General features: G+C 43.2%; 1 long non-coding RNA gene across 2 annotated transcripts; it reads left to right on the top strand.

Annotated features, from left to right (window-relative positions):
• The first annotated feature begins 22,361 nt into the window (after nucleotides 1-22,361).
• LOC129868892 (uncharacterized) lies at nucleotides 22,362-25,194 on the top strand. Of its 2 annotated transcripts, XR_008761833.1 has the most exons (4): nucleotides 22,362-23,117; nucleotides 23,709-23,811; nucleotides 23,937-24,030; nucleotides 24,265-25,194. It is a non-coding gene; the product is annotated as an uncharacterized LOC129868892 (long non-coding RNA). The 2 variants fall into 2 exon arrangements; XR_008761832.1 differs by having other exon boundaries at nucleotides 22,362-23,811.
• The last annotated feature ends 963 nt before the right edge of the window (nucleotides 25,195-26,157 follow it).

Raw genomic sequence — 26,157 nt, 5'->3', positions numbered from 1 at the left:
GAGATGGGATGGTGTATCGCTGCAGAATGCTGTGGTAGCCATGCTGTTTAAGTGTGCCTTGAATTCTGTGCCACTAGCAAAGCACCCCCACACCATAACACCTCCTCCTCCATGCTTCACGGTGGGAAATACACATACGGAGATCATCCGTTCACCCACACCGCGTCTCACAAAGACACAGTGGTTGGAACCAAAAATCTCCAATTTGGACTCATCAGACCAAAGGACATATTTCCACTGGTCTAATGTCCATTGCTCATGTTTCTTGGCCCAAGCAAGTATCTTCTTCTTATTGGTGTCCTTTAGTAGAGGTAGAGGCAGCAATTCGACCATGAAGGCCTGATTCACACAGTCTCCTCTGAACAGTTGATGTTGAAATGTGTATGTTACTTGAACTCTGTGAAGAATTTATGTGGGCTGCAATTTCTGAGGCAGGTAACTCTAATGAACATGTCCTCTGCAGAGGTAACACTGGGTCTGCCATTCCTGTGGCGGTCCTCATGAGAGCCAGTTTCATCATAGCACTTGATGGTTTTTGTGACTGCACTTGAAGCAATTTTCAAAGTTCTTGAAATGTTCTGTATTGACTGACCTGCATGTCTTAAAGTAATGATGGACTGTCGTTTCTCTTTCTTATTTGAGCTGTCCTTGCCATAATATCGACTTGGTCTTCTGTATACCCCCCTACCTTGTAACAATACAACTGATTGCTTCAAACTCATTAAGAAGGAAAGACATTTCACAAATTCACTTTTAAGAAGGCACACCTGTTAATTGAAATACACGAAAAATAAGAAGAAATATGAAGAACACAATAAGTAAGTAAGCATACTATATACAGGGTCAGTTTCAATACCATATTTACAATGTGCAGGGATACTGGAGTGATGGAGGTAGATATGTACAGTGGGGCAAAAAAGTATTTAGTCAGCCACCAATTGTGCAAGTTCTCCCACTTAAAAAGATGAGAGAGGCCTGTAACTTTCATCATAGGTACACTTCAACTATGACAGACAAAATGAGAAAAAAAAATCCAGAAAATCACATTGTAGGATTTTTAATGAATTTATTTGCAAATTATGGTGGAAAATAAGTATTTGGTCAATAACAAAAGTTTATCTCAATATTTTGTTATATACCCTTTGTTGGCAATGACAGAGGTCAAACGTTTTCTGTAAGTCTTCACAAGGTTTTCACACACTGTTGCTGGTATTTTGGCCCATTCCTACATGCAGATCTCCTCTAGAGCAGTGATGTTTTGGGGCTGTTGCTGGGCAACACAGACTTTCAACTCCCTCCAAAGATTTTCTATGGGGTTGAGATCTGGAGACTGGCTAGGCCACTCCAGGACCTTGAAATGCTTCTTACGAAGCCACTCCTTCGTTGCCCGGGCGGTGTGTTTGGGATCATTGTCATGCTGAAAGACCCAGCCAACATATAAAATAAACAGAGTAGCAGCAGTGTGTATGTGAGTAGGTGTGCGTGTGTGTAGAGTCAGTATAAATGTATGTGCATATGTGTGAGTGAGCAGATTATGGAGTGAGTGTGAAGGGCCCTGTGAGTGTGCATAGAGACAGGGCAAAAATAAAAATGTAAAAGATACAAGGTTACCTCAGATAGTCTGTGTATCTATTTTGTTAGCTATTTATCAGTCTTATTGCCCGGGGATAGAAGCTGTTCAAGAGTCTGGTGGTGTCAGACTTGATGCACCGGTACCGCTTGCCATGCATAAGCAGAGAGAATAGTCTTTGGCTTGGGTGGTTGGAGTCTTAAACGATTCTCCGGGCCTTCCTTCCACACCGCCTGAAACAGATGTCCTGGAAGGCAGGGAGCTCGGCCCCAGTGATGTACTGGGTTGTCCACACAACCCTCTGTAGCACCATGCGATCGGGGGTGGTGCTATTGCCATACCAGGCAGTGATGCAGCCAGTCAAGATGCTCTCAGTCGTACAGCTTTATAACTTTCCGAGTATTTGAGGGCCCATGCCAAACCTTTTCAACCTCCTAAAGGGGGAAGAGGCACTGTCGCGCATTCTTCACGACTATGCTTGTGTATTTGGACCCTTTTAAGTCTTTAGTGATTTGGACACTGAGGAACTTGAAGCTCTTGTCCTGCTCTACTGCAACCCTGTTGATGTGGATGTTTTGACTCTGCGGAGGTCATAAAGGGACTTCTTGTGCTTGTTCCTGTCCTCGGTTGTAGCCTCAGGGTCCTCTACGATAGCTCTGTGTGCGGTAGCCCTGTCCTTTAGTTTAGTGACGACCTTGGTGTTAATCCATGGCTTTTGATTGGGGAAGCAGTGAACCCTCACCGTGGGGACAATGTCGCCAATGCATTTTCTAATGAAGCCGGTGATGGAGGCGGTTACCTCGTCAATGTTGTCAGCGGAGTCTGAAAACATATTCCAATCAGCGCTGGCAAAGCAGTCGTGTAGCATAATCTCTGATTCTGGTGATTGCAATATGTAACTTTTTGGGCTACCCGACCAAATTCACATTGAAATAAGGGGATACCTAGTCAGTTGTACAACTGAATGGGTACAACTGAACGCATCTACTGCATTTAACCCAATCCCTCTGAATCAGAGTGGTGCGGGGGGCTGCCATAGTCAACATCCACATCTTCAGAACCCGGGGCACAGTGGGTTAACTGCCTTGCTCAGGGGAAAACAACAGATTTTTACCTTGTCAGCTCAGTGATTCAATCCAGCAACCTTCTGGTTACTGGCCCAACGCTCTAACCAATATGCTACCTGACGTATTATGGATCTGTCATTCTCATTGAAAGCAAGTCTAAGAACCAGTAGATCTGTTCTATGTGTGCTTTTTTCTATGCTTCCCGTTCTTAAGTTTCATTTTTGTGTCTTTTACTTTCAGTTTTGTGCACCAGCTTCAAACAGCTAAAAATACAATATTTTGGTTATGGAAAAGGCATTTATACAATTTTACAGAAACTTCTTATTTCCATCATAGTTGTCGTGATTTTTTAAAATACGGTATGACTTTACTCGCATAAAAACTGTGGATGGAAACGTGGTTACTTCTAGAGACTACTTTTCTAGTGTTGAACCTCTTCACTGCTGGCAATGCAATATTCTATTGGCAGAAAACCACGTTTCCATTAATGCAATTTTGAGACAAAAAGACTCTTGGCCAGGTAAAGTAGTTTGTTCAAGCCACTTTAAATTGGATTGGGACATTGCAAACAATTTGATGTTTAAATGACAACAAGTCACCTGATTATGTCAGGACCATCATCAATATGTAATATTTCTCATTGAGAGTAAATTACTGTTCAGATCAGTAGCTAGATATTTAAGGTAGTCCTATTCCAAATACCTGGTCTATTCCATATGGCTACAGAAAGTATTTATACCCCTTGATTTATTCCACATGTTGTTGTGTTACAGCCTGAATAAAAAATGTATAACATTTCTTCCCTCACCCATCTACACACAATACCCTATAATGACAAAGTGAAAACATGTTTTTAGACATTTTAGCTAATGTATTGGAAATGAAATACAGACATATCTCATTTACATAAGTATTCACAACCATTTGCTGTGACACTCCAAATTGAGCTCAGAGGCATCCAATTTCCTTTGATCATCCTTGAGACGTCACTACAACTTTATTGGAGTGCACCCGTTGCTAATTCAATTGTTTCGACATGATTTAGAAAGAAACACACCTGTCTACATAAGGTCCCGCTGTTGACAGTGCATGTCAGAGCAGAAACTATACAATGAAGTCCAAGGAACTGTCTGTAGATCTCTGAGATAGAATTGTGATGAGACGTATATATGAGTAAGGGTATAAAACCATTTCTAGAGCGTTGAACGTTTCTAAGAGCACAGTGGTCTCCAACATTGGAAAATTGAAATAATATGGAACTACCCAGACCGGGCAAGAAGGACCTTGGTCAGGTAGGTGACCAAGAACCCAATGACCACTCTGACAGAAGTACAGAGTTCCTTGGATGAGATGGGAGAACCTGCCAGAAGGACAATAGTCTCTACAGCACTCCACAAATCTGGGCTTTATGGGAGAGCGGCCAGACAGAAGCCACTCCTGAGAAAAAGGCACATGACAACACGCCTGGAATTTCCAAAAAGACATGTGAAAGACTCTGAGAGCATAAGGCAAAATGTACTCTTTGGCCTGAATGCAAAGCTGGAGAAAGAAAACCAGGCACAGCTCATCACCCGACTAACACCATCGCTACCCTGAAGCATGGTGGTGGCAACATCATGCTATGGGGATACTTTTCAGCTGCAGGACAATGACCCCAGGCATATAGCCAAATAAATGCTAGAATGGCTTCAGAACAAGAATGTGAGTCACTGAGTCGCACAGCCAAAGCCCAGATCTGTGGAAAGACTTGAAGATTGCTGTACACTGCCGCTCCCCATCTTATTTAACAGAGCTTGAGAAAATCTGCATGTAATAATGGGAGACAATCCCCAAATCCAGATGTGCAATGTTGATACAGACATACCCAAGATGACTCAAAGCTGTAATCGCTGCCAAATGTGCTTCTACAAAGCATTGACTCGGGTGTGAATACTTATGTAATTGAGATATTTCTGTATTTCTTTAAATATGTCTAAAAACATATTTTCACATTGTCATTACGCGGTATTGTGTGTAGATGGGTGAGAGAAAAATATAAATTGAATCCATTTTTAATTCAGGCGGTAACGCAACAAAATGTGGAATGAGTCAAGAGGTATGAATACTTTCTGAAGGGACTGTGTTTCATACTGCAAATGGAAATCCTACTGAGCAAATAATATTGAATGAAAAATAGAATTACAGAAGTAGCATCTACAATGTTTATTCTTATTATGAGGATTGCATTTACTGTAAATGTCTGGACATAATAACAGTGTGTATTTGAATGTGTCAAAATGAAAGCCTTCAGTTGTGCATTACTGATGTGTCCTTGTTGTACACAGTACACACTGAGCTCATACAACATACAGTGTATGTTTTGAGGGATACTGGATAGAAATAATGGGATGAATAAAACATATTATTGTGCTTTGAAGGAACTGATATCAGATTTGCCATTTACTGCTTACTGCTTTACAGTCCAAATACCCCTTTCTTTCTGAGATCAAGGCCACAGACAACCCTTTGGACAGAACATATACATTCTAAATGACCATCAGCCCTCAAAGCCAATCATTTCACAGTTGGTTATCATCTCTCCACCGAAACTGAATTGAGATTAATCTATATTAATATGATCTGTGTGTTAGGACTGCCAGGGGAAGATAAGCACCAAGCAGTGTCCTAAAGTGCCCGTTTAAAATTGTAACGGTCCTGACCTGTTTTATGTTGGTTTTGTATGTGTTTATGGTCAGGGCGTGTGTTCTGTAAAGGCAGTCAATGTTGTTCTCCCCCTTAGACGAGGAGGAGCATGGATAGGACCAAGATGCGGATTGAGGGAAATAAGCCATCTTTTAATGAAAACAGCAAAACAAGACACTACAAAACTACAAAACAACAATGACTGCCTTTACAGAAACACCCACCATAACAGGACCAAGCGGATTGAGGAGAGAGAAAAGGAACTAAGGCACTGGACACAGGAGGAATGGTCTTGGGAGATCATGGACGGAAAGGGACCCTGGGGAAGGGTTGGAGAGAATCGCCACTCTCGGGAGGAGAGGAAGGCAGCCACAGCCCAGGAGCGCTGGTATGAGGAGGCAGCACATAGGAGAGGCTGGAAGCCCGAGAGGCTCACCCAAAAATTTCTTGGGGGGGGGCTAAAGGGGAGTGTGGCGAAGCCGGGTTGGATACCTGAGCCAACTCCCCGGGCTTGCCGTGGAGTAAGAGGGCGTCGTACTGGTCAGACACCGTGTTATGCGGTAAAGCGCACGGTGTCCCCAGTACGCGTGCTTAGCCCAGTGCGGGCTATTCCACCTTGCCGCACTGGGAGGGCTAGGTTGGGCATCGAGCCGAGTGCCATGAAGCCGGCCCAACGTATCTGGTCTCCAGTACGTCTCCTCGGGCCGGCGTACATGGCACCAGCCTTACAGGTGGTGTCCCCGGTTCGCCTGCATAGGCCAGTGCGGGCTATTCCACCTCGCCGCACTGGCAGGGCTACGGGGACCATTCAACCTGGTAGGGTTGGGGAGGCTCGGTGCTCAAGAGCACGTGTCCTCCTTCACGGTCCGGTATATCCGGCGCCACCTTCCCACCCCAGCTCAGTACCACCAGTGCCTACACCACGCACCAGGCTTCCAGTGCATCTCCAGAGCCCTGTTCCTCTTCCACGCACTCTCCCTATGGTGCGTGTCTCCAGCCCGGTAACTCCAGTTCCGGTACCACGCACCAGGCCTAGAGTGCGCCACGAGAGTCCAGTGTGCCCAGTTCCTGTTCCCCGCACTCGCCCTGAGGTGCGTGCCCTCAGCCCGGTACCTCCAGTTCCGGTACCACGCACCAGGCCTATAGTGCGTCTCAGCCGGCCAGAGTCTGCCGTCTGCCTAGCGCCAGAGCCGTCCTGCCATGACCAGCCAGAGCCGTCCTGCCATGACCAGCCAGAGCCGTCCTGCCATGACCAGCCAGAGCCGTCCTGCCATGACCAGCCAGAGCCGTCCTGCCATGACCAGCCAGAGCCGTCCTGCCATGACCAGCCGGAGCCGTCCTGCCATGACCAGCCGGAGCCGTCCTGCTATGACCTGCCGGAGCCGTCCTGCCATGACTTGCCGGAGCCGTCCAGCCAGGACCTGCCGGAGCCGTCCAGCCAGGACCTACCGGAGCCGTCCAGCCAGGACCTGCCGGAGCCGTCCAGCCAGGACCTGCCGGAGCCGTCCAGCCAGGATCTGCCGGAGCCGTCCAGCCAGGACCTGCCGGAGTCCCTCAGCCAGGACCTGCCGGAGTCCCTCAGCCAGGACCTGCCGGAGTCCCTCAGCCAGGACCTGCCGGAGTCCCTCAGCCAGGACCTGCCGGAGTCCCTCAGCCAGGACCTGCCGGAGTCCCTCAGCCAGGACCTGCCGGAGTCCCTCAGCCAGGACCTGCCGCCCCTTGTCCCGGTGCTGCCCCTTGTCCCGGTGCTGCCCCTTGTCCCGGTGCTGCCCCTTGTCCCGGTGCTGCCCCTTGTCCCGGTGCTGCCCCTTGTCCCGGTGCTGCCCCTTGTCCCGGTGCTGCCCCTTGTCCCGGTGCTGCCCCTTGTCCAGGTGCTGCCCCTTGTCCAGGTGCTGCCCCTTGTCCCGGTGCTGCCCCTTGTCCCGGTGCTGCCCCTTGTCCCGGTGCTGCCCCTTGTCCCGGTGCTGCCCCTTGTCCCGGTGCTGCCCCTTGTCCCGGTGCTGCCCCTTCTCCCGGTGCTGCCCCTTGTCCCGGTGCTGCCCCTTCTCCCGGTGCTGGCCGCTCATTTAGGGGATGTTAGTTTTAGGGTGGTCATTGGGAGGGGAAGACAGAAGCGGGGAGTGACTATGGTGGTGTGGGGACAGCGTCCAGAGCCTGAGCCACCACCGTGGTCAACTGCCCACCCAGACCCCCCCCTGGACTTTGTGCTGGTGCGCCCGGCGTTCGCACCTTGAGGGGGGGGGTTCTGTAACGGTCCTGACCTGTTTTATGTTGGTTTTGTATGTGTTTATGGTCAGGGCGTGTGTTTTGGGTGGGCAGTCTATGTTTTTTATTTCTAGGTTGGTTTTTGTGTTCGGCCTGGTATGATTCTCAATTAGAGACAGGTGTGTGTCGTTTGTCTCTAATTGAGAGTCATACTAAGGCAGCCAGGGTTTCACTGGGGTTTGGTGGGTGTTTGTTCCTGTGACCACACATGGACGGTTGAAGGTTAGTCACGTTTGTTGTTTTGTAGTTTTGTAGTGTCTTGTTTTGCTGTTTTCATTAAAAGATGGCTTATTTCCCTCAATCCGCAATTTGGTCCCATCCATGCTCCTCCTCGTCTAAGGGGGAGAACAACATTGACTGCCTTTACAAAAATGGCTTATTTGATACCTGCCTGGATCAGGAGGACGTTAAACAGGTATTCAGAGGATAATGCAGTGTAGCAGTTACGTGAAGGCTTTTTTTATTTTCGATTTTTTTTGGGGGATGACTCCAGGCAAATCCGTCTGTGTTGTCAAAACAATTATATGGCTAAATGTCCAACCTTGATTGAAGTGCTTACTCACAACTGTTGGTTTGGTAAATAATATATGTTCAGGTTTTTTCCCGATGCTATATTGCTTTTCTCTACTACAGTATGACATATGATGAAAGTGTACATTCCCATAAGAAACATAATAAAAAATACAATTTATATGTGTTGTTAATGTTAACAGGATCAGCACCATGCACAGCTCCAACATTTTGTAAGGGTACTCGCCACAACAAATACAGGGGAAAAGCCAGCCAAGAGTACTGATTGGATCAGCCTTTGAAACCACTACACTGTACAGTCAAGGATAATGGAAACTCAGTACCACCACCAAATGAGAATAGTGGAGTGCAGTCATTGTTACCTCCATTAAGGACCTTTGCAAGGACCTCACGAGCATACAGTCCTCCTGCCTACTGCTTCTCTCAGGTGAGGCCATCGTAGCGGTGCCACCGCCACCCGTACCTCTGTGCCCTGTGTCAGCATTCAATGAACTGGGGCCATTGAGAGATATTTTGCAGGCCATTTGGTCACTAGATTTGATTTCCTCCTCTATAGATAGGTAAGGGACCGTGTGGTCTCGGAAATGTGTCCTTTGAAAGTGATGCATGGCCTTCAAAAGGAGCCACTCCCCACAGACTCAGTTCACTAATCGCTTAGAACTTCTCTACAAATGAGGCACCAAAGCATTTTGAAAAACAACATCGGCAGTTTGGTTCTGGCAATTGTTACATCTTTCAACTTGTGTAGATGTTAAGGGTCTGCTGTAATCCTGGGGTAGTGTACATCAATGGAATTCTATGGGGTCGTCTTAGACTGCGTACACATGACTGGTTAGAGGATGATGGAGATGTAGAGAAAATAAGGTTGTACAGCTTAAGATTTGTTTTGTGTATAGAAATATCCACATGTACATCTACATTAAGATCAGTTCTTATTCATTTCTAATTAATAACATCTGTTTCATGAGGCTGCTTGTCAACTGTTAAAGGCCTTTGATGACTGGTAAGTGAAGGCTGTGTTCATAACTGGGAATAATGCAGAAAATAAGAAATATGTACTCACTGGCGCTTAGTTTATTAGGTACACCTATCTAGTACTGCGTCGGACTTGAACGCTGCTCAATTGGTATCAAGGGACCTAACGTGTGTCAGGAAAACATTCCCCACACCATTACACCACCGCCGCCAGCCTGGAACGTTGACACCAGGCAGGATGGGGCCAGGGATTCATGCGGCTTACACCAAATCCCGACTGCCATCAGTATGGCGCAACAGGAACCAGCATTCGTCGGACCAGGCAATGTTTTTCCACTCCTAAACTGTCCAGTGTTGGTGATCGAGTGCCCACTGGAGCCGCTACTTCTTGTTTTTAGCTGATAGGAGTGGAACCCGTTGTGGTCGTCTGCTGCAATAGCCCGTCTGTGACAAGGACCGACGAGTTGTGCGTTCCATTCTCCTTCGACCTCTCTCATCATCAAGCTGTTTTCGCCCACAGGACTGCTGCCGGCCGGATGTTTTTTTGTTTGTCACACCGTTCTCTGTAAATCCCTAGGCACTGTCGTGCGTGAAAAGCCCAGGAGGCCTGCCGTTTCTGAGATACTGGAACTGGCCCTCCTGTCACCGACAATCATACCACGCTCGAAGTCGCGTGGGTCACTCGTTTTGCCCATTCTAACGTTCAATCGAACAGTAACTCAATGCCCTCGATGCCCGTCTCCCTGCTTTACTGTACAGTGACTCACTATCTGTAGGAGCGATCCATTTTCGTGAACGGGCCACTGAGTGTATTTCACTGTATTATACGTAATAAATACAGTAGACTATATTTTGTAAATCCTGGATTTGAGGGATACCTTTGGTGATCATTTGAAGCACATCCTGCACATCCTTCTCACATGTCAACACCCGGCTCCAACTCTAACCTAGTAGGACAAGTCTTAACATCTCTATACACCCTTTGGTCAATTCACCTTTGACCTGACACCAACTTTAGCCTGCCTTTTATCTGTTAATAAAACAAGATGGTCAGGAGGCAGATCAAAGCCAGGCACTGGCCAATCAGCTGTGCCCCTGGGTGGCTGGCTCTCTGATCTTGCAGGAGTTCATTGGCTCTGGGGCGTCTCGTCTCCTCTCCTTATAGTCAGATGGACGTGCAGCTTTCTGTTCTTCTGTTGTTGTCCATTAAATGATCCGTAACGATTAAACCATTTGGAGGGTGCATGGCTCCATAAAAAGTGTATCCGTAAAAGTGACATCAGTAACGATTTTGTGAGCAACAGGAAACGATATGGTGGACTGCTCACACTACGATTGCATGAAGACGTCTAAATGTTTATTGTAGAGCCTGTTTCTTTTGCTGTCTCTGTGCAAAAAAGCTTTCCATTAATCTGTTCACTGGTGAAAGTCATTGTGTAAAAGGTGTCAACGTTGACGTGTCCTCTCAGTAAGATCAGAGGCGGCTATGATAGTGTATGATAGGTAAGACCCAGAGGATATGGTTTCCCTGTGGTCCTGATAAACCACTGTGTGACAGTGGCACTGTAAAACCCGTATCTGTTTGGTGACTCAAAAGGGATCCCGTCACAGCTTAGGATGGGAACTATGGGGTTCTCTATGATGTCACTGAACACATTTCACATAATGTGCCTGCATCCACTGCAAGTCATTCCGATGTCTATTTTCCAGACATTGTGTTGCAGGCAGAATGGAGGTAGCTGAAGTTCCAGCCCTTGAGAGGTTATTTCTGTGGTTCAGGCCATCGTGCCCATAAGATTAATTACAGCAGAAAATGATGAAAATGTGTTTACTCCTAAACTAATTTGGCTCTATGGTCCATTATTGGACTCAAAAGTAGCACACTACATGACATTCACATTCATTATCATTCTCTTCAGGCCCATTAACTCAATTGATTAATCTCATGAATAACAGTAGTGTTGAGACATGTGACCCATAGACATATACAAATTGTCAAGATCTCACATATCGATAAATTGCTTTCGCACAGTCACCATCCCAGAACTGCATCTTTATGCATTATACTGACAAAAATCTGTTCCACATGACTCTTCAATCCACTTTATAACAATAACATTGACTCAGTGGCGACCCGTCATTCATGGCAGGCGGGGCAGAGCCCGACCTGTTTTGAGCCTCACATTTTTTGCAAAAATGAGCTTGCCTGTTTTGCATGTTATTTTGGCATTAATCTGTGTCACATATCAGTTTGCAAACAATATACAAATAATATATACAGTCGTATAAAAAATTTGGGCAGCCCTGACTATTTCCATGATTTCCATTGATAAATAATTGGGTGTTTGGATCAGCAATTTAATTTTGATCTATCAAATAACTGATGGACACAGTAATATTTCAGTAGTGAAATTAGGTTTATTGGATTAACAGAAAATGTGCAATATGCATCAAAACAAAATTAGACAGGTGCATAAATTTGGGCACCCCAATAGAAAAATCACATCAATATTTGGTAGAGCCTCCTTTTGCTAAAATAACAGCCTCTAGACGCTTCCCATAGCCTCTAATGAGTGTCTGGATTCTGGATGAAGGTATTTTGGACCATTCCTCCTTACAAAACATCTCCAGTTCAGTTAGGTTTGATGGTTGCCGAGCATGGACAGCCCGCTTCAAATCATCCCACAGATTCTCAATGATATTCAGGTCTGGGGACTGGGATGGCCATTACAGAACATTGTACTTGTTCCTCTGCATAAATGCCCGGGTAGATTTTGAGCAGTGTTTTGGGTCGTTGTCTTGTTGAAATATCCAGCGCCGGCGTAACTTCAACTTTGTGACTGATTCTTCAACATTATTCCCAAGAATCTGCTGATATTGAGTGGAATCCATGCGACCCTCAACTTTAACCTGTTTGGGCTGCAGGGGCAGTATTGAGTAGCCAGATAAAAGGTGCCCATTTCAAACGGCCTCGTACTCAATTCTTGCTCGTACAATATGCATATTATTATTACTATTGGATAGAAAACACTCTCTAGTTTCTAAAACCGTTTGAATTATATCTGTGAGTCAAACAGAACTCATTTGGCACAAACTTCCTGACCAGGAAGTGGAAAGTCTGAAATCGAGGCTCTGTTCCACTTCCTGCCTATAAAAGGGCATGATACGTATTAGTATACATGCACTTCATAGACCTTCCCCTGGATGTCAAGAAGCGGTGAGAGAAGAAATGTAGTGTTTATCTTGGTCTGAAGTGGAATACAAGCTCTTTGTATGACGTGTCCCCCATTTCCGGTTTTCTGGAGAGCGCGAGGTGGTACCTGGATTTGCCTTCTGTTTAGCTGCCGTTATAGGCGACTACTATCTCCGGCTTTGATTTTATTTGATACATGTGACCATATCATCGTAAAGTATGTTTTTTCAATATAGTTTAATCAGATTATTGAATTTTTTTTCGGGAGTTTTGCCGTGTTCCGTTCTCTGACTTTGTTGACGATGGAGAGATTCGTGCCACTTGGCTAGTGTGCTTGCTAATTCAAGAGGGAAAGTGGCCGTTCTAAATCCAAACAACGATTGTTCCCGACAAAGGACCCCTTGTCCAACATTCTGATGAAAGATCAGCAAAAGTAAGAAACATTTTATGACGCTATTTCATATATCTGTCGTACATGTGAATTAGTCGTCGGCGCCCAACCTTTGGGTACTCTAGCTATACCGAAGCTGGATGTCGTAAAGAAGTTATTTTTAGAATTCTAACACTGCGATTTCATTAAGAACTAATGGGTCCATCATTTCCTATACAACATGTATTTTTTAGTTATGTTTATGAATAGCTATTTGGTCAGAATATGTGTGTCAGAAAAAGTGTCAGAAAAATATTCGAACGTTGTGGGAAATAGTAGCTACGTTAGCAGAATGTATAACCACAGATTACAGCTCTAAATATGCACATTTTCGAACAAAACATAAGTGTATGTATAACCTGATGTTATAGGACTGTCATCTGATGAAGAATATCAAGGTTAGTCAAAAATTATATATCTTTTGCTGGTTTGTTACGATCGCTAACTTTTGCTACTGGGGAAGGGCTTGTGTTTCTGGCTATTGTGGTAAGCTAATATAACGCTATATTGTGTTTTCGCTGTAAAACACTTAATAAATCGGAAATATTGGCTGGAATCACAAGATGCCTGTCTTTCATTTGCTGTACACTATGTATTTTTCAGAAATGTTTTATGATGAGTAATTAGGTATTTGACGTTGGTGTCTGTAATTATTCTGGCTGCTTTCGGTGCAATTTCTGATTGTAGCTGCAATGTAAACTATGATTTATACCTGAAATATGCAAATTTTTCGAACAAAACATAGATTTATTGAATAACATGTTATCAGACTGTCATCTGATGAAGTTGTTTCTTGGTTAGTTTGGTTGGTTCTTGGTTAGTTAGGTTGGCTTTGTGCATGCTACCTGTGCTGTGAAAAATGTCTGTCCTTTTTTGTATTTGGTGGTGAGCTAACATAAATATACGTGCTGTTTTCGCTGTAAAACATTTTAAAAATCGGACATGTTGGCTGGATTCACAAGATGTTTATCTTTCATTTGCTGTATTGGACTTGTTAATGTGTTAAAGTAAAATATTTAAAATATATATATTTTGAATTTCGCGCCCTGCACTTGAGCTGGCTGTTGTCATATTGTGGGCGGCCTCGGGCTTGCAGCCAGAAGAAGTTTTAACAAGATTCCCAGTACCGGCACTGGCCACACAGCCCCACAGCATGATGGAACCCCCACCAAATTTTACTGTGGGTAGCAAGTGTTTTTCTTGGAACGCTGTGTTCTTTTGCCGCCATGCATAACATCCCTTGTTATGACCAAATAACTCAATCTTTGTTTCATCAGTCCACAGCACCTTATTCCAAAATGAAGCTGGCTTGTCCAAATGTGTGTTTGCATACCTCAAGCGACTCTGTTTGTGGCGTGTGTGCAGAAAAGTCTTCTTCCGCATCACTCTCCCATACAGCTTCTCCTTGTGCTAAGTGCGCTGAATTGTTGAACGATGCACAGTGACACCATCTGCAGCAAGATGATGTTGTAGGTCTTTGGAGGTGGTCTGTGGGCTGTTTTTGACCGTTGTCACCATCCTTCGCCTTTGCCTCTCCGATATTTTACTTGGCCTGCCACTTCTGGCCTTAACAAGAACTGTGCCTGTGGTCTTCCATTTCCTCACTATGTTCCTCACAGTGGACACTGACAGCTTAAATCTCTGCGATAGCTTTTTGTAGCCTTCCTCTAAACCATAATGTTGAACAATCTTTGTTTTCAGGTCATTTGAGAGTTGTTTTGAGGCCCCCATGTTGCCACTCTTCAGAGGAGAGTCAAAGAGAACAACAACTTGCAATTGGCCACCTTAAATACCTTTTCTCATGATTGGATGCACTTGTCTATGAAGTTCAAGGCTTAATGAGCTCACCAAACCAATTGTGTGTTCCAATTAATCAGTGCTAAGTAGTTACAGGTATTCAAATCAACAGAATGACAAGGGTGCCCACATTTTTGCATAGCCTATTTTTCACATCTGATTTAATTTCATACAACTTAATATTGCTACACTAAAAATGTTTGTCTGGACAATACCCCAGTGCTCAGCTTTTATTAGAAAATGAATGGCATGCCATTGTGATCATTTTCTGTGACGACAGAGTAAATTATTATGCAGCCTCAGAGGGGTGCCCAAACTTTTTCATACGACTGTATCATTGAGTTAACAAAGCCGCATACAAACATGGTCTCTTTTTGTTTTCTTGAGTAAGGCAGCTCCAAAATGCAGGTGTTTCAGCCTAGCTCAGTGTTTTCTGTGGTAGTGGTGGGGCAAGCCAACAGAAAATACAGAGCGTTGCACCGTGATTGGCTCAGGGTTCTGTCACTCATGGGAACTTCACGTCACTGCCAAGTGTAAGAGCAGAACTTGAAAATTCTAGCCCTTCGGCTGCTGCCATAGAAGTGCCCATCCATGAAGCCTCAAGGTCATTGGCAACAGATAAAATGATGTCAAATCACGTTATATGTACAGTCGCTTTGATTGGATTGATCATGTCAACATCATACTTTCACAAACTTAGCTAGCAGTCATCATCATGAATCAAGTCGACAATCTATTGGCAAATCCTTTTTAATCCTTGTCATATGAAGAGAAATAATGAAGAGAAATTATAGATGAAACGTATCGGTGCTCATCAGCCATTGGACATAAATGTTAAACAACAAGTTTAATTCAACGAGTGGTTTGGAAGGAATCTGGCTGCATGGTCCCAAATCTGGGATGAAGGGGCTCTTTTCCAAGTTTAAAATGATAAACATTCAACATTGGCCGTGCTGTCAATGAAGCTTGATTTGTGCCGCGCACAAAACAATTGTTAACTCAGAGGACCACCGCGCACCTTCCTGTTCAAGTGAGCACAGCAAAAGAATGTGAGTCCAAAAATGTATTGTATACCGCTTCATAAATGATGTAATATGCCAGGGAGAAATGTATACTGTAGCTAAGAAAGTAATACTAAGTGTATGTGGTGTAGTAAGATGTTAGTAGCCCATTTGCCTCACACTAATAATTTGGTCTATTTAACCCTCTTAATTTCATCTAATGTTCTGACTGTTCTACTGTAGCCTATAACCTGTTTTAGAGAAATGCAATCATCAAATATTGTAAGAGCTTTCATTGCCTGCTTATATGCCCCCTTTATTTATCCTACGGTTCTAACATTCTGTAAGAATGGCCCATGTTCTGAATTCTGTCGCTGTACATTTCAAAAGTGCTAAACAAATAGTTATATTGACTAACGTTACGTCCGTCCTGGCTAGCTCATTGTCTTAATCGAAATTACGGATTGCCTCTTATCCGCTTGTCGTCCCCTTATGCCATAGTTTGTACATCTCAATTGTCAGTAGAAACCACATTTGTTTAAGCAAGTCAGCCATATTAGCTATGTTTTTTTTAAAGGCAGTAAATGAGGCTGAAAAAAACGTTTCGCTGCCAGACAAGGCTCTGCTGATAGCCAGGTGTAGCAGTGGTAAGATGTTGGGACTGATGTTGGGACTGCTGTTGGGACAGCTTAATGTAGGCCCTAACAGTTTGTGGGCACCGTTTGTCACAGTTATTGTGCAATTAATGTATTGTTTAGTGTTGTGTTGTGTAGTGTAGTGGCTTTGCTGACATGCATTCCACTTGTTCCCCCCCACCACCAAGATTTACATGCTAAAATTGCCACTGCATTGAATCCAGCCTACTTGAGGTCAAGCATTGTGATCTCAATTTTGGTGGTGGTACAGAGTTGTTACTGTTAGGCTGTGGGTTTGGGAGGTAAGATACTGCAATGAGTCAGGTGCAGACTTTTACAAGAAATCGGCTCTGACATTTCTAAAACACCTGCCCATTTTTTTCACTTGAGGCCCCCATTAATTAGCTGGATAATGACAATTTTGCTCAAAAACAACAAGTTCAGTTATGAGGTAGACACGCTTATTGCTAAAGGACATGTCAGTCTAACAGACGTCTTATTGCATTATTACTTCAGAGTTCTAAACTGATCCCATGACCCAATATCAATCATGAGAGAAATGAACAGCTAATTTTCTCTTTCCACCGTCCAGTGCAATTCAGCTTCTCTCTGTCAGGGCCCAACTCTCTTTCCACCTCAGCTCAAATATTCATATTCTAAAATGAATGTTCCATTGCCCTGTTATGAGGAGGAAAAATTTATAAATTTGACCTGATAGCTAATAAACATTCACAAACACACCAGCTCGCAAATCAGCAGAGGGAAAGTGATTCCGTTATTTAGTCTTCCAAAGAAATAAAAACATATCATTTTACAGGGAAGATTTGTTCCCTGAGACCCATTAGCATATTCATGCGGCAGGAGTGCAGATAAATGGGCAAAGCTGTATTAGTCCCAACCAAGGAGTGCTAGTTCTGTCATGGAGGGTGCAGACTCACTGAGCTGAGACTAAATATGTGCTGTAGTCTCCTCCTGTCATCCACCGCCCGTGTGTGGTCAACCATGAAGTTTCTAGAGCAACTCGACCAGAACCCTTCACAGCTACACTGTAGCTGAGCCATTCCATGCTACCTCCCGCCTCTTGAAAGATGACAACCTGTGCAGGCTTTGTTCGGTTCCTCTTGAATTAGTAAAAGATGTAGGGTTGTTGAACCTAGCTCCAGATGCACCCTATTTCATTTTAGCCAATTGCTCCACTGTCATAGTCACCCTCAATTTACACCTCTTCATTAGAGCCGACTAGCAGACCAGACTACTGGAAATCTAGGAGTTCTGAGTGGTTCACATTTTATTTTGAGTTCTTTTCCCATGGGACTCTACCTCCGTTTTCATGGGTAAAGGACCACACTGGTGACGTTGAGTAAAACAGTCTCAGAGCCGTCTATAAAAGGAAAGTAGGTGTTTTATACCACGCAGAAGGCTTGCATTTACTCAGTAGATTACAGCACTCTGTCCAGTGGTGCCAGACAGAGGAGAGCAAATTTGCAGTTTGGTAAACAACTTTGCAATTAGAGTCATTCATTACACACCTGGCTCAGTCGACCATGAGATGGCTATGTCTGCGTAGGCAACATTTTGTCAATCAAATTTCCATTTTATTACTGGCAGTTGTTTCTCTAATATAGGCTCAGAAATGATGGAGGACTTGGATTTCAGACGAGGATAATTACAACAATGCTATTAACTTTGTTCCCTCAGGCAAGTAGTGGCGTAAACGTCAACACCCGTACTCAGACTGCTTAGATAACAGGTTACCAATTCTGTAGAGTCCATCTTAGCTCGGTATGAGTGGCACATGGGGATGTGTGAAATTTACTCCTCAGCCTGAAGTGTCCCTACTTGCGCCAGCGAATAGTTTGCTTTTCTGGTGGGGCTGACTGGTAAGATGCTTCAGGGGGGTGGTCACATGTGCTAGCAAGGCAGATCTCCTCGGTGTGAGCTGAATCAGGAGGAAGTGGTACTCGCTAAGCAAGCAGCATGATGTCCTTTATGCATGCGCTGTTCACATGGGTCTTGGGGAGTTTTTTTCTGACCACTTGACTTGACCTGGTACCAATAAGTCCCAGTGTTTTTCCTGGTCTGGTGACATTGTAACATGTGGTACTAACATGCGGCATTTTTTATTTATTTAACCTTTATTTAACTAGGCAGGTCAGTTAAGAACAAATTCTTATTTACATTGACGGCCAAACCTGGATGACGCTGGGCCAATTGTGTGACTCCCTGTGGGGCATAATGTGAAAATGAAATGAAACATTGCCCTAAAATACATAAAATTATAAAACCATGGAAATAATGTGTTATGCAGGTACTTGGCATGTAAACACACTCTATTGTGATGATAATAGCCTATTAAGCAGTAGACCTTAAAAGCGCAACTGAAGGCAATTAACGACTTATCTGATAGAAAACGGCATCGATATTAGTCAGAAACATGTATTCTAGTGTCAAATTTGAACACAATGTGTAAGGAGGATAATTTCGTTCATAAAGTCGGTCTCGTCCAAAACAAAGTTTTGTAAATTAATTCGTCATGACTTCCTTTAGGGTTGGGTTTTGATTTCAACAATGCTCACTTGCCCACTAACACAGTATACACAGCTGTGGTGATTGCGGTCAGACTGCAATCTCGTTTTTCTTAATGAGCATTCAGTCGCTCTTTAAGGCTGCATGGTATGGGCGTGGTTGGAGGCGTGTCCGACCCACAGTTGCCATCTTGAATTAGGATTATGTCCATGGTTTGAGAAAATTCGAATATAAAAATCTAATCAAAGTTTATTGGTCGCGTACACAGTTTAACAGATGTTACAGAGGGTGCAACGAAATGCTTACGTTACTAGCGTCTAACAATGCAGTAAAATATTAAACAGGTACACAAATAATCAAAGAAAAAAAAAATCTGAAAGAACAACAAGAAATCAATAAATGTCAAATAGCACTGTAACTGTAAATTTACACAAGATATACTATGAATGATATGTAGAACAGTAGACAGAGTCAGGAATCCAATATTTAAATATATATGCGTTATGTATAAACAGTGTAACTAAAATGTAGTGTACAGTAGTAGAAATATTAGAATGAGCTATGTCGAGAATACAGTATATAAATACACGGTACAAAACCACATAGCGAAATGGATAGAACTGCAGGAAATTAGCTTCTGGGCCTGAGTGTAACGATGTGCGCTGAGAGTCGGGTAGCAAGTCCAGGAAGTGAGTGTTTTAATAAATAAACGCAACATAATACAAAACAAGAAACATGAACAACACACAGACATGAAACTGGAACAGAAACAATAAGGCCTGGGGTAGGAACCAATGGGAGTGACATATATAGGGAAGGTAATCAGGGAAGTGATGGAGTCCAGGTGAGTCTGATGATGCGCAGGTGCACTTAACGAGGGCGCCATTACGAGCAGCCTGGTGACGTGAAGGCCGGAGAGGGAGCAATATAAATAATATATACACTACCGTTCAAAAGTTTGGGGTCAATTAGACATGTCCTTGTTTTTGAAAATAAACCAAAAAAATTGTCCATTAAAATGACATCAAATTTATCAGAATTTTTTAATTTATTTAACTAGGCAAGTCACTTAAGAACAAATTCTTATTTACATTGACGGCCTAGGAACAGTGGGTTAACTGCTTTATTCAGGGACAGAACGACAGATTTTTACCTTGTCAGATCAGATCTAGCAACGTTTCGGTTACTGGCCCAATGCTCTTACCACTAGGCTACCTGCCACCCCAAATACAGTGTAGACATTGTTAATGTTGTAAATGACTATTGTAGCTGGAAACTGCAGATTTGTTATGGAATATCTCATACAGTAGGCAGCTTCATTAAATAGTACCAGCAAGACACCAGTGAAGAGGTGACTCCGGGATGCTGGCCTTCTAGGCAGAGTTGCAAAGAAAAAGCCATATCTCAGTCTGGCCAATAAAAATAAAAGATTTAGATGGGCAAAAGAGCACAGACACTGGACAGAGGAACTCTGCCTAGAAGGCCAGCATCCCGGTGTCGCCTCTTCACTGTTGACGTTGAGCCTGGTGTTTTTCAAGTACTATTTAATGAAGCTGCCAGTTGAGGACCTGTGAGGCGTCTGTTTCTTAAACTAGACACTCTAATGTACCTGTTCTCTTGCTCAGTTGTGCACCGGGGCCTCCCACTCCTCTTTCTATTCCGGTTAGAGACAGTTTGCGCTGTTCTGTGAAGGGAGTAGTACACAGCGTTGTACGAGATCTTCAGTTTCTTGGCAATTTCTTGGATGGAATAGCCTTCATTTCTCAGAACAAGAATATACTGACGAGTTTCAGAAGAAAGTTTTTTGTTTCTGGCCATTTTGAGCCTGTAATTGAAACCACTAATGCTGATACTCCAGATACTCAACTAGTCTACAGAAGGCCAGTTTAATTGATTCTTTAATCAGCACCCACAGTTTTCAGCTGTGCTAACATAATGATCAATTTGCCTTTTAAAATTATAAACTTGGATTAGCTAACACAACGTACCATTGGAACACAGGAGTGATGGTTGCTGATAATGGCCTCTGTACGCCTATGTAGATATTGCTTAAAAAATCTGCCGTTTCCAGCAACAATAGTCATTTACAACATTAACAATGTCTACACTGTATTTCTGATCAATTTGATGTAATTTTAATGGACAAAAAATGTGCTTTTCTTTCAAAAACACGGAAATATCTATTTAATCCATTTATTCTGTTACTGCAAGTTATTGCTAGTTTGACCACCAGAGGGCATCTTTGAGAAGCATTTGATAGTATTCTCTATTGGCATTACCAGAGAATTTAAAACTTTTTTTTGTAATAACATAGTTTATGGGATTTTTTAAACCATTAGGATGGAATGGAAAAAATGGCGCTGTACAATTTGATTGTTGGGAGTAGGCTACAGGATTGGAGGATTCTAAATTGTTTGCCTTCATTAGACAACTTTGTTCCAATATTTCTGTAAATCTGTGATATTCATTCCCATAGTAATTCATTATGGATCCAAAACTAAATCAACATCTGCAATTTGAAAGAGTATTTTTTATCTTTTTTATTTTATTAACAAAATGTGGTTATTTCTTTATTAGGCTACTGTGCAGTCTACAATACATACTGTAGTAAACATGGGAAAGACGTCAAATTCCTTAAATAAGGGAGAGCAGGCCATGTCTGTACTACAGAATGCAGGGCATGCGGGAGACCGGTTTCCGTTAGGATGGAACAGAAAATATGGCCTGTTTGGAAATTCAGACCATTTCACTCTTGGAGCGAACACTGGACGTTCGGACCGAGGAGGAAGGTTGATTTGAGCGTTCTGGCCTTACAACGACAGTCAAGCACCCAAGCTAATGTTGGCTAGCTACTTCCAGACACAAATGAGAACACTCTGACCATTTTCCTCACCCTAGCAGAGCTAGTAAGGCAGTTTTCGTGTTAACCAGAGCGTTGGTGACTGTAAATGTGCTGCTGGAAACAATTTAATTGCGCTTTTTTCCTCTACGTTTACCAACAACGGCCATATTCAACGGGTGTTGAGCGCTCGAAAAGTAATTATTCTGCGCTCTTGTACACTCAGATTTGAGTGCTCTGAAATCCGTGTAGATAGTGGGCTGGACACATTATATATTTAACAACGTTTTTTTCTGTTAAAAACTAGTTCATTTTATCCGCCGTGGAGCCCAGTTTCATAATATGACCATATTTTCCAGCTGCTTGCTGTCGTTTAGAAGTAATCGCGAAAAAACAGGCCTTATTTTAGTGCATTTTTCACCCTGCCAGCTCCTATTAGTTCTATTTAGCACCGTGGCACCAACTCGCCTTCCGAACGTTCTATTCCCAGCTTATTGTTCAACGTCACAATGTCTGCTTCGCTATTGTTGGCAATGAGACCTGCTCACGTTGTTTTATAGTTAAAATGCAAACAACAAAAATAATATTGGAACTCTTCGGTATTCCCATTGTTTCCTATGTGGAAAATATAGGCATGTCTGTCTATTTCGCCAAATATCTCTCAATGTGTATATTTAGATTTTTTTCAAGTCAGGTATAACCAGTGTGAAATGGCTAGCTAGTTAGCTGGGTGCGCGCTAATAGCGTTTCAATCGGTGACGTCACTAATAGCGTTTCAATCGGTGACGTCACTCGGTCTGAGACCTTGAAGTAGTTGTTCCCCTTGCTCTGCAAGGGCAGGGGCTTTTGTGGAGCGATAGGTACCGATGCTTTGAGGGTGGCTGTTGTCTATGTGTGTAGAGGGTCCCCGGTTTGAGCCCAGGTAGGAGCGAGGAGAGGGAGGAGAGGGACTGAAGCAAAACTGTTACACGGACACCATTTTAATCCTCTTTGTAATTTTGTAAGTCTGGGCAGCGAGCTCATTTGTCATCGATCGCTAGACCAGAAATAGTCAGAAGTTTTTTATTTTTTCCCCTACTTTTTCATTACGCAGACATAAGCACAGTTGACTCCATCGAGGTGTGGATGTTTACTTTCTACACAAGTTGTTTTTTTACTGTTTCGTCCGACGAACAGATTGTAGTGGTAAAGTAAAAAGACATACATTTTTAATGGCATCACTCCAGTCAAAACAGGCTCTGCGAACGTTCAATTCCATTAATTTGCTATGGGCTCGCGCTAGTGTTCCAGTTTAGCCGTGGGTGAATTTTGACTCGTTCTATTGTCCAGCCTATAGACAGCCATAGCGAATTTACGAAAGCACCCGAATATCCATTGAGAAAGCAAAATGACTATACCATTTCGCTAAGCTAAGAATCACGAGAATAATCAAGTCAATAAGTGTTGGGTAGTTAGATAGCCTATAGTTATATACTGGCACGTTTGCTGTATAACTACTAACGTTAGTTAGCTAGCTAACATACCGGTACGTACTGCTGTAATTATATGCTATGTGGTTCGTAAGGACAGTGGAGCTAACAAATTGTCAGCCAACATAACGTGTAAGGTAACTTATTTGAAAAGTCATTACTTTATTACATTGAGTAGCAAGCTACACCTTGGTTGTTAGGGCAAATCTGGTCTGATAGGAGTTTTTTTCCACACCTAGCTCGGCTATTTGACTATTTTTTAGTGAAGGTTGAATAGTCTATTGTTCAGCTATTAGCCCCCTTCCCCAACTTGCAACAAATTGTTGTTCCCGTCTCATTCCTTTCCCTCTTCCACGCGTCATCATTCTGCTCCTGAGTGGCATGCTGGCAGGATATGGCAGCATCTTTGGATGTGCGTCAAGAATTCTGCATACAGTAGCACGTTTGTATGAAGGTGTGGTTATTCACAGGCAAATTGTTATATGCTATGTAGGTACATTTGTGTCTTTTTGTCTATTTTCAATTGAAAAGAATTGTTCTGAAAGCAACTTTTTTCCGACAAAAGGAAGCGTCGGAAGCGGACACCTACGAAGATGGCATCTCAGATAAACAGCACTGGGCTGTATTGACGTATCCTAAAAATGACATATGTTGCTTTAGATTGAACAGTCATATCTCAGTTATTGTTTTCATATCTATAAAAAATAAGCTGTTTTCTTTACTTTCAGTTCGCTGATCAAGGGGTCGAAAATGTAGATATTGCCAGATGTTCACTGTCCGAGGAACAGGCCGTGGAAGCTTTATTGCTGGCAAAAGTGTCCATAAGCAGAGGTAATTAAACTGTTCTGTGGTCTTTTTCTCTATCTCTGCCTGTCTTGTTGTACATGGAACCTGTCTCCCATGCATTAATGGATTTTCCCCATGCATTTCCCCCCCTGTCTCCCATGCATTTTCAGATCTACACCAGATAAACACAACCAATTTCACTGTTGCTATCTGTTGCTGCCAAGTCATGATTTCCCTGGGGGTTAGCCTTTCAATATCCAAGTGGTGAGACACGTAGCCCTCTATATTTAAATGTTTCAGGTACACTCTGATAGGCGTCTGCGTCACATAAAGAATCTTCTATTGACATATCTTCTATTGTTTGTCCTCGTGTGTCTGTTTTTCAGCATAAAGTACTCTGTAGCCACTTAGTGTGGACACCAGGTGAGACCACACACACACAATAACAGTCTCTCTTCTTCACTTCATCCCTCTCCGCCTTCTCCCTAAATCCTCTAGGTTATATCAGCTGTTTTGGTGAACCCCTCCCGCATCTGAACTGGCTGACACAGAGGGCACAGCATGATCATAGGTGAGATGTCACTTGGTCGGGTCACCAGGATTATTAAAGAGATGGGTCTTTCAAATGGACATTGACCCCAAGCATACTTCCAAAGTTGTGGCAAAATGGCTTAAGGACAACAAAGTCAAGGTATTGGAGTGGCCATCACAAAGCCCTGACCTCAATCCTATAGAAAATGTGTGGGCAGAACTGAAAAGCGTGTGCGATCAAGGAGGCCTACAAACTTGACTTAGATACACAAGCTCTGTCATGAGGAATAGGCCAAAATTCACCCAACTTATTGTGGGAAGCTTGTGGAAGGCTATCCGAAATGTTTGACCCAAGTTAAACAATTTAAAGGCAATGCTACCAAATACTAATTGAGTGTATGTAAACTTCGGACCCACTGGGAATGTGATGAAAAAAATAAAAGCTGAAATAAATCATTCTCTCTACTATTATTCTGACATTTCATGTTCTTAAAATAAAGTGGTGATCCTAACTGACCTGTCACGCCCTGGCCTTAGTTATCTTTGTTTTTGTTATTATTTTAGTTAGGTCAGAGTGTGACATGGGGAAGGTATGTGTTTTTGTAGTGTCTAGGGGTGTTGTATGTGTATGGGGCAGTGTCTAGTGTAGTTGTCTAGGTAAGTCTATGGTTGCCTGAAGGGTTCTCAATCAGAGACAGCTGTCATTCATTGTCTCTGATTGGGAGCCATATTTAAGGCAGCCATAGGCATTAGGTTAATGTGGGTAATTGTCTATGTTGTACGTTTGTAGCTTGTGTGTGCACTTACGCCTATAGCTTCACGATCGTTTGTTGTTTTGTTTTGTAAAAGTGTTAGTTTCGTGTTTCGTCATCTTTAATAAAAGAAGATGTCTTCATATCCCGCTGCGCCTTGGTCCGCTTATTATGACGATCGTGACATGACCTAAGACCGGGAATTTGTACTTGGATTAAATGTCAGGAATTGTGAATAAGTGAGTTTAAATGTATTTGGCTAAGGTGTATGTAAACTTCTTACTTCAACTGTGTCATACACTGCATTTGAGGAACAACGGGAAAGTAATTCTGCTTTGAAAGTTGACCAACTTTTAATCTCAGTTTTGAGAAAATGGCCTTTGAATTGTTTGGTACCTACGGGAGAGCTCTTCTTTGTCTACATCGTTCACACACTCTTAAGCTTTAGCCCCACCCATCTCTTTAAGGGTTTATCCGAGCGTTCTGTCCTAACAACAACAGTCAAGCACCCAAGCTAACTGGCTAACGTTGGCTGTTTTGCTAGCTACTTCCAGACACAAATGAGAAAACAGCTCACTGACCATTTAACTCACCCTAACAGAGCTGGTTAGGCTGTTTTATGTTATCCAGAGCGTTGGTGACTGCAACTGTGCTGCTGGCAACAATTTTTGTCATTGTTTACGCACACAGGCCATATTCAATGGGTGTTGAGCGTTCGTAAATTTGTCAGTTATTATGTGCTCTGGCACACTCAGACGAGAGTGCTCTGAAATTGGAGTAGATAGCCAGAGTAAATTTACCAGCCATATCTAGCAACAGTTGTCGCAATGACATTCTATTGAAATGGTTACTTGCATAGTGGAGTCTTTTGTTAAGAGATGTAGCTAGCTAGTTAGGTAAACAATGAACCATAATCCCAACTCATGACGTTACTACCCTGCATGAATCTGCAGGTAGCTAACCAACCAGGTTCAATGTTAGCTAGGTAACATTAGGCTATAACTAGCAAATCAAATGGCTCTGATACACGAATAATAAGATCATACACGTAATGTTAGCTAGCGAGCCAGCCAGCTAATGTTAGCTAGCTAGCTAACAGGACACTAAC

This window comes from Salvelinus fontinalis, chromosome 2, assembly GCF_029448725.1.
Source record: "Salvelinus fontinalis isolate EN_2023a chromosome 2, ASM2944872v1, whole genome shotgun sequence".
Classification (NCBI taxonomy): domain Eukaryota; kingdom Metazoa; phylum Chordata; class Actinopteri; order Salmoniformes; family Salmonidae; genus Salvelinus; species Salvelinus fontinalis.
The sequence above is the reverse complement of the archived record's forward strand: the minus strand, read 5'-3'. Positions and strand labels throughout refer to the sequence as shown.